General features: G+C 43.6%; 1 long non-coding RNA gene and 2 gene segments (V, D, J or C); 1 reads left to right on the top strand and 2 right to left on the bottom strand.

Annotated features, from left to right (window-relative positions):
• The window catches only part of LOC101566017, a 432,133-nt gene that overhangs the window by 138,570 nt on the left and 273,468 nt on the right, over positions 1-20,095 (bottom strand).
• Positions 1-20,095, bottom strand: part of LOC111814161 — a 186,877-nt gene that overhangs the window by 59,369 nt on the left and 107,413 nt on the right.
• On the top strand, positions 5,551-19,622 carry LOC111814162. The gene is made up of 4 exons (XR_002819214.1): positions 5,551-5,613; positions 6,304-6,399; positions 15,263-15,407; positions 19,325-19,622. It is a non-coding gene; the product is annotated as an uncharacterized LOC111814162 (long non-coding RNA).

Below are 20,095 nucleotides of genomic sequence, written 5' to 3'. Positions count from 1 at the left end.
TTTGATATTATTTAAACAAACTGTGTAAAGGAAATGTTTTATTCTGTAGACAAAGAAGTTCTATAGGAATAATAGTACTAAATATATGTGAATAAATACTGTGTGTGCTTGGAAGGTGTCATGATAGCTTCAGTTAGACCCTGCTGTACTTTAAACAACTTGGGTGTGACTGGGAGACATTTTCAAAAAGTGGGAATTAAAAATGTGGGTCTAGTAGTGGCACGTTGATTTGAGGACCTTTTGAAGAATTTGAATAAAGTTATTTTATTAGCTGTGAGAATGAAAAAAGCATTAATTAAAAATTCATATATTATTTTATTAATATGTATATGCATTAAGATTTTGAAATGCAATTGATAACTCATTTACAACTCTAAAGGTTTAGATATTTAAGTTGGCTAAAACATTACCTATGAATCTTCCTATTGAAAAAAATGTGAGGTGGGGCCGAGGAGATAGCTCACAATAAGTGCTTGCCAGGCAAGCATAAGGTCCTGAGTTCAATCCCCAGTACCACAAAATAAAATAAAAGAAAAAAAGAAAGAAAAAGAAAAAAAAAGAAAAAAATGTGAGTTTTCTTTATTTTATATAGATAATTTATAAAATGTCTTTATAATATATACTGTATAATACATTACCTATAAAATTTTATACTTCCTTTAGACACATACATGATACCTTTAAAGAATGAAAAATTGGAAACATTGTTTTGTTCATCATGGAAAATTTTTATAATGGGAAAAATGTAGAAGTTATCTAAATCCTATTGTGTATAAGAAAATTAAAATCCGGGTATGGTGGCGCATGCCTGTAACTCCAGAGCTGGGGAGGCTGAAACAGGAGGATCACTACACAAGTCTGAGCTGCGTAGTGAGACCCTGTACAGAATAAATAAATAAATAAAATAATAAATAAATAAATTTTAAAAACACACACAGAAAAAAAGAAAAAGAAAAAGAAAAAGTAAATTGAGTCCACTATGGTATGTCCCTAGATACAGGACTCATGTAACTTATTAAAGTACACATTGGAAAGTACCTAGTAACATATAGAATTGATTACATAATGTTAAAAGAGATGCAAATTAGTATATGGGCTATCATGACATTTATAGACTATATAATAATAGGTACATGGGCATCGAAAACTTAGAAGAAATACACCAAAACAATAAACGTGGTCACTCTTTGGTGGCATGACTGATTTTCTTTCAACCTGGGATGCTGTAGTGAACCAAAGAGCTCAGGTCACGGAGCTCAGCTCCAGCCGGTGCAGGCACCATGTCAGTAGCCATCACTGAACTCTTGTGTGCAGCGATGCTTGTTTCACCGCTGGGCCATTGCCAAGCCATGCCTGCTGTTGAAATGTAGTCTCTTTCCAGGTGCCTCTACTTGCCCCTTGATCCCCACGCTGTCCTCTGCGGCAGTGTCTTCCTCCACTTTCAGGTGACTAGGTGACCCAGCCACCCCTGGATAGGCCAAGGAAGTGCTCTCTTTGGGAGGCTCCTGATTCTCCATGTGTGATTCACAGGGAGGGCAGCTTTCAGGCTTTCCTTTGGAGCACTGTTCCTTTTTTTTGGCAGAACCGGGGATTGAACTCAGGTCCTTGCACTTGCCAGGGAAGCGCTTATTCCACTGAGCCATCTCCCCGGCCCCTGGAGAACTGTTCTTTAAACTTGGAAAATTCTGCCACAGCGCTTCAGTGTGTGGCTTACAGCTATTCTCTTTTGTTACCTCTGTCTAAAATCTTAGAGAAGCCAATGCCTTCCCTTACTTCCATCATTCAAAATTAATGAAAATTGGATTCAAGAAATCATTGAGATTGGGTTTGGATGGGAGTAGAATGAAAGCATATGGGGGTGTAATGAGGAGGAGGGTCCAAGAGAAAGGCACAGGAAGGGCAGAACAGGCAGCCACAGATGACCTATGTTAGAGCTGCCTGGGAAGGCATTCAGGAGCCTGCCTAGGTCACTGGCAATGTTTTACTTTTGTTTTTTGGTACAGGGATTGAACTCAAGACCTTGCACTTCCAGCAACTATCAAGTGGCTTTATTTATTTATTTATTTATTTTAAAGCAACACTCTTTGAATTTTCACATACTATTTCAGAGCTCTTAGGAAAAGCACATTGTAATACCAACCTCAATTCTTTGAGGTGGTTGGGTTAATATTAATACCGTGTGTCCACAATAGTATTTCCTGGGGTACTAACGTCTTTGTTCTACTCTGTGCTCTTAGTTCCTCTTCTTGTTTTTCTTAGCTTTATTAAATAGGCAGAACACAGCAAAGATAATTTTCTCAGGGAAAAATGGTTTGGAAAACATTTATAGAGTTAGGGACACCCTGGGTACAGACAATTGTAACACAAGGACGTCCTTGTATGTCCTGGCTCAGGTTGACAGTGACAGTCTGAGCACCAGCATCCCCATCCCCACCGTCCTACACGCAGGGAGGGAGAAGTCTTTCCTCGAGTTTGCAATTCTCTCTAGTGTCCTTGCGCAATTCAGTAGATGAGTAAGGTTGGAGGCATGCGCAGGGGTTATGTCAGGGCTATAGATAGGTCTAATTTTTCCTCAAGTACTTGTAAAGGTATACAATCTAGTTTCCAATAATTTCCTTAGCTTTCTTTCAGCCTTCTTAGGTTTTATTAGCAATTAGTCTTCTTAATTTCCAAGAGAATTAATTTAGGAGCAGGAGTTTCTCTGGAGAAAGTCACCTGGTCTTTGTCTTTTTTACTTCTGTGGTGGAACTGGCGATTGAACTCAGGCCCTTGCAATTGCCAGGCAAGTGCTTATTCTACTGAGCCATCTCCCCGGCCCTGGTCTCTGTCTCTGAGCAAGTGTTAAATGATTGAAGGGTCACGTGTATGGGAATCGCTGAGAAGACGATTCTCATGCCTGGCTCTGGCGGATGCTTCCTGGGTAGGTGACAGTTGTAGCCCACATCTGTTGTGAACTGGCCCGAGGCCAGCAGGTGTGTTCTCTGAATTGGAAAGGAACTCAAATGTTAGATGTTAGGGGTATAGAGTGCCACAGGATGTGGACATTCTGGGGCTCTGGTGCTTCCTGAGGAGTCTGTATCCGCTGGATCAGGCAGAGGTGAGAGGACCGAGACAGCAGAGGACATGAGTAGATGCCCAGCGTTTGGGTTTCACCTGTCCCACCATTTGTCACTTCTCTCTTAGACTGCAGTCTATTCCAGGGTTATGAAACAAGCTACACAGCCTGGTCTCACTAACTGTATCAGTGGGATGGCTTATGTACTGTTCAACAAGTAGATTTTTCCTCCAGATGTGCTAGATACGGGATGACCTGGGGTGTGGAAACCAAAAAGCTGTGGTAGGACCATCCTGGCTCCTTGCTGGCAGGCAATCTGTTCAGAGAGATCATAGGAGGAAGAAATTTTCTCTCGTGTTCTTCTCAAAGGTTAGTAAATGCTGTGCAAAAATAGATCTTCCTTCACACAGTCGATCTGAACTGATAGCTGAGTTAATTTGTGTCTGTGAGATCTAGTCTCAATTTTCATCCTAAATTCTGTATATGCAAAAACAACTTATGGGAACTGTGAGAAATGTTCAAATGGAAATATAGAGTGGTTAGAGACCTGCTTTATATAAAATCCTTGAAACCTTTACATGGGAAAGAGGAGAGGATTTTTCTCTGGAGTCTTATTTGACTATGGATCTCCAGACTAATACAAGCCTGTGTCGACTTGTTCCAGGCAATTTTGAGTAGAGCAGGCCTTCCTTGAATATGCTGTAGGACAACATGTGGTATTAGGAAAACAAACATAGTGCATAGTCCAGTGCTTCTTTCTTCCATGGAAGGTGTGTGATCTGAGCTGCTTTCATTCAACCCACAGAACTGTCCATTCAGTGACTGCCTGGGAGCTTTATAGGATTCCTATATACTGTAGAATGGAAGCCTCAGTCCTGAACCTTTACAAGAGTCATTTGTGAATGATCCAAACTTTTTCAGTAACAAATTACAGTGATGAAGTAACTGGACTGGGACATAGATAAAAAACAAAAACAACAACAATAACAATAAAAAACTAAAAAACCAAAAACCAAAAAAACCTCCTGAATGTCTCTGAGTTTGGCAGTCCAAGGGTGAATGGAGTTCAGCCTTAGTCAAAACATGGTGCTCTGGGACAAATCTTCAGAAAATGCCCACAAAGGCCACAAGGAGGCGCTACCGTTCAGACTTGCACAGTATGGGATGCGCCTGAAAGAGATAAGCAAGAACAGGAAGGGACCTGTTTTCCTGTTTTATGTCACTTTCTTGTAAATGGTGTGGAAAGGTCATTGCTGTAGGACGTTAAACCTCAGGCGGGAGGCGCTGGGAGGGAGAACTGAAAGGAGGAAAATTTTGTAGACTATGGATATAATGTTAGTAGATTTCAAAGAAAACATGACTTTTAAAGAAGTAGAGTGACAGAGAGAGACAGTGAGACACACACACACACACACACACAGAGAGAGAGAGAGAGAGAGAGAGACAGACAGAGAGAGAGACAATACATTGCAGTTGACACCAAGTGAAAGATTGGGTTTGGAAAGGTAACACATAGAAGTTTTTTTTTTGTTTTGTTTTGTTTTTTAATTGATGTAGTCCAGAGAGATGAAAAAAAGAAATATCTCCATAGAAGTTTGTAAATAAATAGAAAAAATAAAATAAAATTAGCTTATACACTGGTCTTGTCATAGAAATGAGAATGTACAGGAAAGTCCTGGTGGGAGTTGCTTCTGCAAGAAAATAGGAAAATACGATTGAGTCAGGCACTTGCAGAGAACATTATAAATCCATGCTTAATAAGTGGCCAGGATTACCATGGCTTGGAGCATACAGTTCTCCATCAGAGTGCTGGTGACGTTTCAGGCCGTGGGTCTGGGCGCCTTGCATGGAGTAAAAATGGCAGCTGCTGTTTTGTGTGAATTCAGCCAGTAAGACACAGGGACGTGTTCTGGTTCCCGATTCTGTTGTTTAACAGAAGACTCTGCTCAAAACACATGCTGAGATATCTTGTGTTTTCAAGCCTTTTCTTTTTGAATGTTGTTTAGGGCTATTACTGAATCTGAGGACCTTACCTTTTTTATCCTATGTGGGAAAGACTCCCCATCCTGGAGACACAGATGACTCATTGCAAACCCTGCCTAAGACCTAATTCCTGTCAGTACCTCATGCAGCTTATTATACATGAATTCTGATGCTCTTCTACAGGAATATACACTTCTTGGTTCTTTCTCTGTTCCCCAAATATAACAAGATAATGCTCTGTGTGGTTATTTGGGAGTCAGCTGTATCTTACTTTCTTGCCGAATATTCTAATGAGTTTCCTTTGGGGAAGTGTAAGACTAAAGATAAGCCACAGCCCGAAGCCCAGGCTGCTGACTTGAGCACAGATGGAAGAATGTTAACAGCCAAGAAATATGAGGTCTTGGCTCCATTCCCAGAACTGCCAGGCTAAGACCTTGGTAGAGACTCAACAGGAAACTGAACTCTATTTGCATATCCTTTTATACATGGGAGATTAAAAGCTTCAACCTTGAGTGATCACAGTTTTTGAGAATCACAACGAGGCATTAAAGAAGGGGAGGAGTATCCCAAGGGAGGTGAGCTGGGGGTGATGTGAGGTAGTGGGGAAGTTAGCAATGACTTTCAGTCCCCTTTGATTAATCATGAGTGTATTTCATTTGGTTGTTTAAAAAATTTTTTTTTCCTTATTGGGTTGCATAAAAGAATCAGCAGGACAGAGGTCTGTGCTTCCTAAATCTTGGGAATCTGATTCCCAAATCTTGGGAAATCCCAAAGGAAACCTGTTAGAATATTTGGCAAATTTACTTTGATCCCCTTTGTCTCACAGGTAAATCCTTCTTTTTCTTTCTGGGCAGAGACCTACATAATTTCTTAATGTTGAAGGAAATTTAGAGATTATCTAGTAATAATCTCATCTGATATAAACTCTTTCACTGTACAGATAGGAAAATGAGGTGCAAGTAAGTCAACTGACGCCCAAAGGCCCACAGAAAGCTCGGGTAAGAGCTCTGCCTCCTAAGCCAGGCTGCGAGCTCTTGGCCAGGGAGCTTTGCTGAGGTCTCAGCTTCTTTCCAGTTTGTGATTTGGCTCAGAGGCCTTCACTACTGGCCTCTAGCCGAGTCCATGCTTCTGGCAAGAGGGTGGCTCTGATTCCCTAGCTTTCCCGCCAGTACCCCAGTACCAGGTCCCAGGACCAGGTCCCGGTAATTCTTTAATGAAAAAAGCCAGAGGACTGGAATGAAGATCTTTATCCTTGGGATTCACAGGAGAACTTGGCTTTCTTGGTCAAGTACCACAGTGAAAACTAACCCCAGGCAGACAGCATGGACAACAGGAAGATGGACAAGTGTCATGCCTCACAGGTTAGTAATTCCATTACAGCTTTCTCTCTAAGACCAGGTCAAGGTATCTCTATTCCTAAAAGACACAGTAATTAAATGTATCCTAAAGCTGGGGAGGCCTTTGGGGAGAGCATTTCTACAGCTAGGTAAGGTCTGGGCATTTTGAAAATTGAGACCCCCTTTGTCCAGCTGTTGTCCCAGACATCTGAATCATGTTTCCTGGAAAAGAAGTTTAGTATGAAAAAGCTCACTGTCCTTGCTATTTCTGGTACAGCAGAGACACTAATCTGGTGCAGACAAAGGACAATGAGGACACAACATCTTATGAAAGAGAAGCACTGCCCAGGGATGGCCTTTCTTTGGGGGATTTGACTATCGTCATTGCAGGGAAAGAATCTGGAGAGGTTATGGGACAAGAACACTTCTGATGAGGAATCTGCATGAAAAATATACTCGCAGTACCTTTGAATGTCTTGGTTTGGGGGAACATTCATGGTCACTGGGAGTGGCCCTTTCACTCTCAGTTTTTAGTAATTTTTCTTCTGGTTGAGCCATTTCTCTTCTGGGTGAATTATCTACTTTTGTACCATTAAGAGGAATGGGGCATCCGTGTTACTGAGCGCCTTTAGGGTGCTTGTCACTCAGGTGTACCAGGTACTTGATAGCAGTTATTTAATTTAATCCTCATAATAACTCTACAAAAATCATGTCTCCCATTTTAAGGATGTGGAATTAGAAGTTTGGAGAAGTTAAGCCATCTTCTTTAAGGTCCTAGAATTAATAAGTGAGAAATAGTCCCATTTTTGTTTGGTTCTTTTTACTACTAAAAGAATTTAAAAAGAGATTTGATGTTTGTAGTCTAATGTTTTTAATACACTCCTGGTGGACTGGCTTTGCCAAAGTTAGAGACAATATGCAGATTCTTGTTTATACATTAATAGCGTAGGGGAATGATTTTAACTATTAATTTTTGTGTATCACTTCACCTATCTGCACTGTATTACTACCTATTGCAGAGAAAAAAAATACACCTGATTAAATTATGCCATGAGAACTTTTCTGAAAACAAGTTTTCGTGGATCTGCAACCTGGCAGGGATTATAGCAGGTGGTTGCTTGGAATCAAAAAACCTCACTCCTACCTCTCTTTCACCCTGGCATGATCACACATTTTGCCTTTTCTATGTATTTTTTCCGATGTCCAAAGACAAAACAATAAAACTATCATGAGCAACACAGCCTCCCTCGAGGCAGGTGAAGGTTAGATTGTCTGACTACCGGTAATAGTTCAGAACAGTCCTTCAGGAGAATAGGACTCTTGCAAGGGTCATGCAAGATTGTTCATTCTGAGCCCCCCAAATTCTTTTCCCTACTCTTCGGCTTAATCAGTTCTGAATAAGTAAGTCAGAAGGCAAAAGACAAGAAAATTCAAAGAAGTAAAGGGAAGTATGTTTTTATAGGTAAATAAGAATAATTCAAGAATCATCCAGGTGGAGGTGTAGATGCAGAGGGGTAGGCCCAACTAGAGAAAGATCACTTTATTATGTGCAGATTCTCCTGTTCTGCCCATCAGGGAGGTTTCAGTTCTCAGTTCCCAGTGGTAAAAGCACAGTAATATTCAACTGAGTCCTCCTATTTCAATCTGTTGGTTTCTAAATATAACTGATTATTGACACTATTCCTGGTGATAGCAAGTCTTCCCCCATTGAAGATGTATAATGCTTAATATCTTTCTTTTTTTAAAATGTGTTTGGTACAGGATCTTACTACACAGCTTGGACTTGTAGTGATCCTCCTGTTTTCAGCTTCCTCAGCACTGGGATTACAGGTATGCACTACCACACTCAGATGTGGTTGCTGGTTTAGTGCACCCGGGGGTGGGGCCAGCATGGCATATGGTATTGGAGATGGGATCCTGGTCCCCGCGCTTGCCTAAGTAGATGCTTAGTCCACTGAGCTATCTTGTGGCCCCACTTAATATCTTTCAAAGGACAAAGCTTGGAGACATGTGGTCTTTCTTGGAAGAACCAGTTCATTCAAAGGAATCTGGAGTTAAATTCAGAGGTACAGGTGAGCATCAGGAAGTCCCTAATATTTCACAAGCTCCTCCAAATGTTGGAACTCTGGGAAAGAAGAATCATGGTAAAATCATAAAAGACAGATATCACATCACCTCATGAGGAGGCCACGTAGGCAGATACCATGTGCTGTGGACTAGCGGGGCAGGGGGGAATGCCACAGACCACCCCAGAGGTTACTATCTTCTCAGATGCCCAGTGAGGGACCAACGTCTTGGGGCCCCAACAGGAGGTGGTCCCGCCCTCTGTGCACATCTCCTTGATGGAGTCTACTGAAGTCCATGAGGACTCTGGGAGGGTTTTGGGCCCATTCTGTGAGCCCCGAGTACCTGCTCATGGACATGATTTGAAAACTAGATGTACTATGCTCCAGGCAATCCAGTACATCTTGAGTGTGGGGTGCAGCAGCTGCAGAGGTAGCCTACCTGCCCTTGTGTCTTGGCTTGGCTTGGCCACAGCTGTGAGGTGGCCTTGGGCAGTGCCTGAACCTCCTGCTTTGCTTCTTGGTCAGTAAATAGGGATAATGACAGCTGTGGGTCATTGTAGGGAACTAAATAGGTGAAGCCATGTTAACTGCTGTGAGCAGGACTTGCATACAGGAAAGTCCTTTATGATGGGAGGCTGTCAGCCCTGCAAGGACTAATTCTGCAGTTGCTAATGATTTTCATTTCAAGGGAATTTTCATTTTTAGCTTCTTTTTGCTGAAATTTCAGAAAGTTTTCTCTTTTCCACAACTCATAGGAATTGGGAATGACAGATCACAGGAGTTACAGAAAATGAAAACTGGAAGGGACCTCAGGCTGTGTCAGGTCCAGCTTCTGCACCTTACAAATAAGCCAGGGAACAGAAGTGGTGGGCTCCTCTTCACAGGGCAGACGTAGCCTTTAGGTGCAAGGTACAGGTTAGGCAGGTTCTTTCCTGTTGTGTAGCAACCCTTCATTTGTGGCAATTAAGCATTTCTGACTCAGGGGAGCTCAGACGCAGAACACCACCATGATTCTGTTTGAGGGGCTGACCAGAGCTGACCATAATATTATCAACCTTATAATTTAATAGCACCTTTCCTTTCCTTTTCTTTAACATTGTCATATTGTTGGCTTAACCTTGTTTTGAAATAAGGAGGGAGAGACTGTCTCTGAGTGGGAGGGGGTGAGCTGCTTTCAGGCTTTTGATACATCCTCTCCCCAGCAGAGCAGCCAGAGGTCCTGCACTGAGAAGCAGGTCCCGGTGTGTGGGATTATGCAGTTGAGATGAGAGAGTAGCCCAACCTTTCTTCTCTTATCCAGAAAGGCGTACTGAGCGCCTGCTGTGTGCTTAGTAGGATGCCAAGTACCCACAGGAATGTGAAAGAACCTAGGGCGGGGCTTGAGATTTCAAGCAGCTTCCAGAAAGAGGTAGAAATCACAGACTGAACTGTAGGCAAGCTCTTAGGAGCTCTTTAAGGGCTTTGTACTCCCAAAACACAAAAGAAACCTTCTGCTCCCAAACCAGGAAAGCACTAGTGAGGAGCTCAGCTTGGCTGGGAGGAGAAAGATTTTCCAGCTGACTAGAGGGGACAATTGCTTAGTGGAAATGCAGCCTGGAAACACACAAGTGACAAAATGCTTTTCTGTGGCCACCGGGAATCAGGGTGTAGTGGGAGTTCTGGGGATTCTGGGTTCTTTCGGCTTTGACACTAGCTGGTTGCATGAGGTGGGAAAGTATATTATTAGGGTTCACTTGAGGAAGAGAACACACACACACACACACACACACACACACACACACACACACACACTCTGCTCTCTGTACCCTGGAGAGTTAGGGCATCCAGTCACAAGTTAAAGGCCTGGGGCAGGGGATATAGACTAGCAGCACAGCAGCTGCCTAGCAAGCATGAGGCCCTGAGTTCAATTTCTAGTAACTTCCCCTTCCCCCTCCCCCACAAAAAAAGATGAAGGTCTGGAGTCAGCGAGAGTGCACTTTAGAAGCTGAAGGGTTTGCTTTGGAAGGCAGAAAAGTCTGCACCGGAAGCCTGAATGAGCACCAGAGGTTAGGTGAAGGCTGGAGCCCCCCTAAGAAGCAAAAGGGCAGACTTTCTTCCTTCCCTTTTTATTCCACCCAGGCTTCAAACCTAGTTAGTGCTACCTGCAACCAGAGTGGGTCTTTCCTCTTCAGTAAAATTGTCACCCAGATGTGCCCTGACCTGTGCTCCCCTGTTCCACATGGCATTTCTTATTCAAGTTGACACCACAGTTATGCCATTTAATGTCTTCATTCCTTACTTTCTTTGTCTACTGAAAACATAGAGTGAGCTGGCGGCCAGCGTCTCACCATCCCGATGCTATGCTTGATGCTATCCACATGTGGTAGTAGCTGTCCTCTGTGTAGAAAAAGTAATGATGGTTTTGATGCCGAGAAATAGACTAGCTGTAAACTCTGAGATTTTAAATTGATTCTTCCTACAGACAGGGTCATTTTTACTAAGCCACCTCTCTGTATTGAGCTGATGGTGTCAGTTACACTGGCTCCTCTGTGGTTCTTTGTCCTTATTTATAAACAGGGTGTGTGAAATCCTTCTTCTCTTCTTCACTATCTCTGAGTAATACTTTGTCAGGGGTAAAGCGGACCTGGGCATTGATCACAGGGTCTTTCCTGGGCTTTGTGGCTCCACACACCCAAGAGCAATGGAGCCTCTAGCCCTGAAGCTTGGCTCTCGATTGTAAACGTACTTCAGGGTTTTCCACAGTCACTCCCATGCTCAGGTCCTCCGACTGCTTTCTGAAGAGGAGGAAAACACATAAAGCTCACTGGCTGAACACATGTTTTACTTCAGCTTTACAATCTGCTGGGGTAGGTTTTAGGGACCACATTGATCTGCAAGTACAGACAGGGGTACAGGTCAACCCCAAAGGCTGACACAGGTGAGCAGGCTAGGGGCCAGCTAGGGAAAGGCATCACGTTTGGTATAATTTCATGACTGAAGGAATGCTCAGCAGGCCATAGACCATGGCACAGGAGTAGGAAGAGAGTCAAAGCGAAGGGCTCGACATTGCATATCCTATTTCGAACTTGTCAGTAATTTAATTCTGCCTTCTTCCTCTTCATATGGTAAGTTTTGATCTTTTCTGGACTGCTTCCATGTTGACCCTCCCATGCCCCCCCACTTTGACTAATTAGTAGAACTGCATGATGGGTCTTGAAAAATGAAAATTGGAGCTACTGTAAGGAGCCCTCAGCAAGATAAGAACAAAAAACTATTCCTCTCCCCCAATCTACAGGAAAGCTGGTTTTATTACATGTTTTAAAACTATTCATGAAAATGTTATTTCTAACAGACAAGTGGGCAAACCCCTAACTTTGAATATTGGCTTTCTTTCCACAATCAGGCCTTTGCTGAAATGTCACTTTGTCATTCCAGTCTTTCTTGACAACCTGATCGAAGTTTGTAATATCCTCAGGCCCTTGGCAACACACTCTCTAATCTCTCTCTCTCTCTCTCTCTCTCTCTCTCTCTCTCTCTCTCTCTCTCCCCTCTCTATGGCAATTATCACTATCTAATGTACATTTTACTTCATAATTTAATTTTTTGTTTATTTCTACTAACATATAAATTCCATGAGCTTCCAATAATCATAATCCTAGTGTCTCTAGGACAGTCCCCTGCACATAGTAGGTGATTAATATATTTTTTTAATGGATGGATGAATGAGTGTTGTACATTCTATGAAAGTAACCTCCAAAAGCTGACATATGGGATTGATTTACTTTCTTAATAACTTTTTGCATCAGTAATGTATTTACACTGACATTTCTTTTTCTGAAAGTTGTAAGTACTCATGAGGTTTTGTCCTTATGCTAGAAGAGGATAATTTAAACTTCCTTATCCTATTGTATGCATAGAGGTAGAAAGAAAACTTACTACTATTAGATTTTATACTTAAATGTAGAGTAAGAGCATCTGGCTTTATTTAAATTAATATGAGCAGTTGCATTTTGGCTTGATTTCCATTGTCCTCCCACTGGTATTTTTGCTACAGAACATGGCTCACTGGGTGGCACCATTCCACAGGCTGCCTGCTGCCAGGAGCCTTTGAGGAACCTTCAGGACTCAGTGCACACTGCTGGAGGCTGTTATCATTCATAACTGTGTGTGTTTGTGTATGTGTAAATTGCTGAAAAGTAAAACTAAAGACCCCAGTAGATTCTGTCTTCTTGCAAAAAATAAAAACCATATGGTGATGTGGTGGTGGTGGTGGTGGTGGTGGTGGTAGGTGAAGAGGGGTTAGAATCATGCTTGAGCTTAGGAAAAGGTGTTATTGTGACTTTGAGTTATGAAATAGGCCTTCTGCTTAGGGAGGGAGTTTGCAAAATTCCTTTACGAAATAAAGTGAAGGTGTTCAGCTTTCTCCCTGACAGGCCAATACTCAGGTCCTGGGGCTCTGAGACATAGAGGTGAGGAAAGGTAGGGAAGGCGTGAGCCTGTCCTCTTTCTTACTTTACCACCAGGCAGCAGATCTCCAAGGACTTTTAGAGCACTGCTGTTTGCTCACCAACTAAGTAATTTGGTATTTTAAAGTTCTCTATTGTGAGCCCTTCAGAAAACCTTGCACAATCAATAGTATTCTGTTAGGACAGATGAGATTGAGACCAGAGAAAGCAACTTGGAGGGCAGAGTCAGGGTGAGTCTGTGCCTCCCAGTGACCTTGGCATCCAGCGGAATGCAGTACCCCCGGCCCTCATTCCCTAGTGTTTCACTCACCCCTTAACTCAGTTTGTTTACAGAGTGCCTGCCGGATATGCGCCAGACTTGTTCTAAGTGCTGAAGTTGAGGCAACAAAACCAAAACCAAAAAACAAAACCAGACAAAAATCTCTGTCATCAAAGATCTTGTATTCTGGACAACAAACAAGCAAGCCAAATTTATAATATGCCACAGGGTGATCAATGTTATAGAGCAAAATTAAGCAGATGTGAGAGGTGGTATGTGCTAGAAGAATAAATGATTTGCTCTGGCAAAAATTAAAGCTGTGTAAGCCTGTCATTTCCATTAATGTTTGAGGGAAATGTGTTCAGCCAAAGAGTAGAATAGAAGGCTTGGTTCTGGAGTTTGTTCACCTTGTCAGTGTGGGAAATTTTATCAGCAGCACGTATTGTCTGAGACACTGCAGTGTCCAAGGACCTTGCCTTGAGGAGAGCAGCTTTGACTGGAAATTAATTTTTATTCTTTGCACAGTGACTGCTGCATCCTAAGCCACCACACTGTTTTCAGGGCCCAATTGCTCATTTTCAAGTACAGAGAACCGTAGATAGGAGATATTGAGCCTATTCATTGCCTCTGTGTAAGCGATAAGTGGGTGACAATGGAAGAGACACACTCTGGCACTTTTCCTCACAGTACTGGTAGAGGTGAGTGGTAAAGTTAGCAATGCTGTGGACTAGAAATCTGCAGGAGTTTCCTAGCCCTCCTGTGGGCTCTGTGGGTTCATCCCTTTTTCTGTTGCTGTTTTTTTTTTTTTTTAATATTTGGTACAGGGTCTTACTACCTAGCTTGGAATACTAGTGATCCTCCTGTTTTAAGCCTCCCCAGCACTGGGATTATAGGCATGTGCCACCATGCCTGGACTTGGTTGCAGGCTCAGGGTGCCCTGAGGCAGGGCCTGCACAGCATGTGGTGTGGGGGGTAGAACCCTGCTCCTTGTACTTATCTAAGCAGGCACTTAGTCCGCTGAGCTATCTCTGTGACCCATGCCTAACCATTCTTCAAGGTATTTCTCTGGTGTGTTTCACAGCTACAGGCCCAGTGTGAAGACCAGTTAGACCAAGATTCTGGCTGTGCTGCTGTAAGCAAATTGTCCACCCTGATCTGACTGCGGCTCACTCTCTGCACATGTAAAATAGAGTTGGTAGTGACCTCACAGAGACTGTCATATGCAAAGAAAGGAGAAGCAAAGGCATACAGATGGGAGGGAGGGGAAGGACCATACTGGGTCAGCAATCATTGAAATAATGCCCAATGGGGGCAATAGAATCACAGACTCTGAGATGAGATGACAGGTGGTGCCCACTATTTGGTGCAGCAGGGCCCTCCCTGTCTTCTCCTCTAGAGTATCCAAATGTGTGGTGTGGATGGTTTTAGGGAGAAACTAGAATCAGTCAGAGCTGTGTTTCAGAAAATGCCCTTTCAGTCCATGCCACATCTCCAGTATTTTGGGTACAGAGCCATCTTGTTACTTTCTTCATCACCGAGATGCCACAACCCACACCCACAATTTCAAGGATGAAGGCTTTATTTTGGCTCACAGTTTGTAGAGGTTTCAGTCCACAGTCATCTGGCTTCAAGGCAGGGTGTATGGCAGAGGAGAGGCAGCTCATGGCTTGGCTGTGGGAATTAGTGAGAAATCAAGGGAGGAGAGATGGAGACAGAAGAGCCTTCCAGGCTGTGTCCCTGGGTATCACCTCCTCCAGTGGGTGCCACCTTCTAACATCACATTTAGCTATGAACTCACCAGAGGACTCACACACCTGTGTGATCCAAGCACTTCCCAAAAGACCTCTGTATGGGTGCTTGAGGCTTTGGGGGACCATTTGGACATACAATACAATGGTAGCCAAATGTTTTATGAACTGCCAAGAACATTGTTAGAGTCAATGCCGCAACTCATTGCTTAGGCTCCATCTCTCCTCTGTCTGCCCTCCCTGCAACCCACCCCAGGCTGTCTACCTGAGCACATGTGACACCACGGGCTGGCCCAATGCAACTGAACATTAAGGAAAGGCGGGTTAGCTTTCTAAGTCATGATCTTTTAGAATCACTGTTTTCCTTAGATCTTACAGATTCTTCAGCTGCTCAGATAGATGTGCTGCAGGGTGATAGTAAGATTCTGCATCTCTGATCATCTGATGTCTTAAGAATATTAAGAAGGGCCTGATTGTTTGAACCTCAGCTTCACCCTGGAGTCTGACACCAAAGGTAAGGCCAACAATGTTCTCTTGTCAATATATGAAGTCTGGCGGTTGACCTGGGGCTTCCTGCATCACTTAGTAATAATTTCCTCTTTCTGCGGAGCACCTAACAGCTCCTAGGGGTCCCCCATGCCACCCAAACACAGTCACTGCTTAGTCTTGAGGTGTCAACAAGATATATAGCCTGATTCTTCAGAGAGCAGACAGAGGGGCGCAGTGAGCCGAGGAGGCTGAGGAGCTTTGCCCTTGAGTGCCATGTCCTGGAGCTCTTCTGCCTCCTGGTGGCTGAGTCTTGCTTGTTTGAAGGTCTGACTCTGCTTTACGTGAGAAGGTGTGATGGATGAAGAGGCAGATTCTCTGCACAGTTCCACACAGGAGCGATTCTACCTCCCAAAGGCGCCTGGCCGGCCCCTCCTCTCATCCAGCACCTTCTCTGGTGTACTTTTTTGCCAGAGAAAACCAGCTCATAAGTGCAGCTGTGCCATTCCACGGGGGCGTCTCACCAATCACAGGGGGCTCCAAGGGCCTGTCTTCCGTTACTGGGCTGGCAATGCCACCTGCAGGATTGATGGTGTGGTTCTGGAAGTGAGGCCGGTGGCGAGGGGGCTGAGGCAGCTTATTTGATGGATTACAAGGTTCCTGCTACCTGCCCTAGACATTAAATTTGATATTGTTGCTCCATTTTCAAATTAGATATACATGTTGAGTACTTTGTGCTGATGTTAACAGTTAATACCGAGAAGAAGAATTATTGACATTTACAGCTCTAATCAAAAAAACCATCAAACAAGGAGATCGATACTAGGTACACAAAGACTCTGAGGATGTTGTAATGATTGCCGTGTCTACCTCCAACTCCCTCTAGGCAAAGCTGGATAAGGGTGACTCACCTCAGTGTAAAAGAGCAATCCAATGAAACATTGTTACCAAATTTGAACCAGTTTCTTATTTTTTATTGAGCTCATCTGTCCTTTTTTATTCCCTGATGGATAACCTACAGTACACTGAATTAAACCACACAAAATATAAAAAATGAAGAAACCACCACTACTACATTGCCGTTTGTGACAGTATAAAATTTATATGAATTTCAAAAGAGTGCTTGAATTCTTTGGACCTACATTTTGGAAGTTAAATCTCAATATACATTTCAATCTAACAGGTAAATTAATAGTGGTAACTAGGGAGTGCGGTGAAAGGCAGTTACTCCGTGCACAAAAGAAGAGCAAGAGTATCGAGCAGCGCTTGGGGCTGGGTCTGGGAGCTAAATTCTCTCTTAGTAAATGAAAGACCCACCTCACTTCCTTAACTTTCTCAGCTTTCTAGCGTGACTAGGGCAGAGTGTCTCAAGGAAATTTAGGAAGGAGCATCTCAGGTTTGCCTGACTTTGAGGTAGCTGTCTTTTCCACTCAGCCCTGTTTGTTTCACTTTCCATCTTGCCACCATTCTCAGAGGTCCATAAGCAAGTACTGAAGGGAGCTGCCTTGTGCGTGGGTATTGCAAAGTGCACCATTGGCACCCAACTGAAGAATGTAATGGTGCTCCTGCCTTTGGACCTGAAATTTTCATATCAGTTTGCTTAACCCTCAACACCGCATACAAATTTAGGTATTTTTGCTATGGACCAGACCCTGGAAAGTCACCAAAGAATGGCACACATAATCTTTTGTCTCATGGGGCTTGATGATGGGCACTCAGAAATTTGCATAAGCAATTCCTTCACTGTAGCTGTAATAAGTACTCTAAGGAAGCAGAAGGCTCACCAGAGCACGTGACAGGGCCAGCTTCTAAGCAGGCTGGTGGGCAAGCAGCTCTCCAGTGGAGCCTGGGTCTGTTATCCCTCCAGATCCACTCTACTTTCTGCGGCTCGAGGAGGCTGAACTGTATGAACCGCATCCGCTTCCCTTTCCCCTGGCAGGCCCTCTGCTTTGACAGATGGGAAGCTCCTTCAGGAGTCTGGAGGAAAGGAGGAGAGGGAGACGGGTGCTATTATCCCAGATTTCTTCCAGGGCTAGTAGAGCTTGCCTTTTTCTCCTCAGAGACTCCAGTGCTTCTATGGCTACAGATTTCAGCAAAGCCTCCTTCTCTCTGGCACGCCTCAGGCCCAGGGCTTTGCCAGCCCCTCTGTATTTCACCATCTTTTTTTGTTGCTATTCGTTTGTTTCCCACAATTCTGTGGTATGAGTTTCCTATAGCTGTGTGGAAGAATCACAGACTTAGTGGTATAAGCAACAGGAACATTTGTCTCACAGTTCTGGACACTAAGCACTGACATTAAGGTGTTGGCTAGGCCTTGCTCCGGTTGGGGCCATAGGGAGTCCTACTTTGCCCCTGCCTAGCTTCGGGGTGGTGGTGGGTGGTGATCTCCAGGACTCTGGGGCTTGGCTTATGGTTGCGGGACTGCAGTCTCTTGTCTTCATTGTCACATGTGCTCTCCCTGTGTGTCTGTCTTGACATGTCTGTTGTGTAAGGACACCTGTCACACTAGACCAGGGACCTGCTGTACTCTAGTACGACCCATCTTAGCTAGTTAGGTGTGCAATTATCTTACTTCCAAATAAGTTCACATTCTAAGGTGCTGGGGTTAGGACTTCAACATTTTTTTTTTTTTTTGGAGGGGTCACAAATCAATCCCCGACAGCTGCTCACATTTGTGTAAATGTCTTTTTTATTAGTTTTCACTAATTACTCAGAATGCCCCCTGCCTCCTGATGGGAACTTGCCTGAAACAAGGGCTTGTAGAACTGTTGATGTTAGAATAAAATGGGAAAAAGAAAAAAGCCTGGGGACAGGAAGAAGAGCTATGGATTGAGAGCCCTAACAGCACCAGAAGAACAGTAATTCACATTACTCAGTAATCCAAGTTACCCAGAAAAGAATAATTTTTTTTTAAAATCCCAATAATGTTTGCACACTTATGACCACAATTAAAGGTCATACATTCCACAAGTTAGAGGAATTTTAAGGGTTTGTTGTTAATGGGCAAAACCATCTTCTTGAAGCCTAAGACAGAGCTGGAGTGAACAAGAAGTCGAAGTACGAGGTGGAAGGCAGCAGGGGTGGAGGGCAGAGAAGTCGGCCAGAGCTCTGCCCTCAGACTCCACCCTTGCCAGCCATGTGAAGGCCATGTTGCATGTGATCGGTCATTTCTGTGTCAAGGTCAAATGTCAACCAATATTTCCCAGGCTCTGGGGAGTATCTGTCCTGGTGTGTGACTTCCAGAGAGAATTATTTTTTCTTTACTATCTGTGATTAGGTTTCTGTGAGAAATAAATGAAACTATATCTGCAAATACTTGGCCCATTGCTTAGCTATTTTTTTCTTAGTTATTTTTAATTTTCTCCTTGTCTTAAAAATAATGATGATACTTGAGGAGTATGTGTGTGTGTGTGTGTGTGTGTGTGTGTGTGTGTGTGTTATGGGGGTTCAGATCCACAGTCTTCTCACTGAGGTATAGCTCCATCCCACTTTATTTTGAGATGGGTCTCACTAAATGATTAAGTTGCTCAGACTCCCTGCCTCAGCTTCCCATAGTGCCGGGGTGATGGGTGTGCACCATCCTGCCTGCCTGATACCTGAGACTTAAGTTAGTAGGAGAGGCAAGCGCTTTAGGAGCTTTGTTCATCTTCTCCCCTGATCTCCATCAATCTTCCCTTCTTTAGCGTCTACCCAGTCCCATTCACTGTGGCACTACTGCTCTCATGAGTTCCGGGGGCACCTTCCGATCAGCTCCCCATCCTTCAGCTTCTCATTTGTAGAAATTTTGCAGCTGCTGTTGTGTACAGTGCTTCATGTTTTATACATTCTGCCTCACACTCATTTGGTCTGCTTTGATTACCAGGGTCATCTCCCCAAAGCGCCAGTTGAACCCTTCCTGGTCCTCAAAAACATTGTCTGAAGTGACGTGATTTCTTTTCTCCCCAGGATGCCTGACAGAGGCAGGCTGCAGTCCACAGCACACAACAGGGAAGAGCAGGAAGGGGCTCATTCCTGAGGTGGAGCTGCTGCAGAAGGCACCTGAGGTCTCAGAGCTGCACACTGAAGACAGGCTGCGGCTTCACAGAACTTCAGCTCCCTGGAACCTTCCCTGATAGGGGAGGGTTAAAAAAGGAACGGCTGACCCTAATGTGCAAACTGCCACAAGCACTTCTTGTGTTTCTATTAGCGTAAGATGGCTCGAGGGGGCTGCAAGGCCGATGTGGTTAATATTTCATTTTTAGGGCTGTGTGGTGGTTGGGAGCGCCAGGCACATCAACCAACAGATTAAACAGTGGTGAAAGAAGATGTGGTTATTGGTCTCATTGGGAGCAGAAGGAAGAATGGAAGATCTGAGGGCAGAAGGGACCTCAGCAAGTCTTGTGACCTTGCTTCAACCATGACTTCGCCATAATCTCATAGAAAGCTGCTTTACCTGTTCTTTCTTTCTTTGTTTTTAAAATCAGTACATCATTGACTTTACTGAGTGTAATTATCAAGTTGTAAGAACAATTATAACTAGGTTAATACTTCACAGGATTTTGATGTCTGATAAGATTTGAGTATTGGCCAGTTTCCATCTAAAACATCAATACAGCTTTTATCAATGAAAATACTTTATTCATCAAATATTGAAATCATTCATTTCCTAAAACAAATGAATTATTTTGAGTTTGAAGTAAAGAAAAAGGCCACGTTAAAATATGAACAGAAATAACT

Source organism: Octodon degus, unplaced genomic scaffold (assembly GCF_000260255.1).
Source record: "Octodon degus isolate 3935 unplaced genomic scaffold, OctDeg1.0 scaffold00276, whole genome shotgun sequence".
In the NCBI taxonomy this organism is placed as follows: domain Eukaryota; kingdom Metazoa; phylum Chordata; class Mammalia; order Rodentia; family Octodontidae; genus Octodon; species Octodon degus.
Note: the sequence above shows the minus strand (reverse complement) of the source record. Positions and strands in the feature narration are given on the sequence as shown.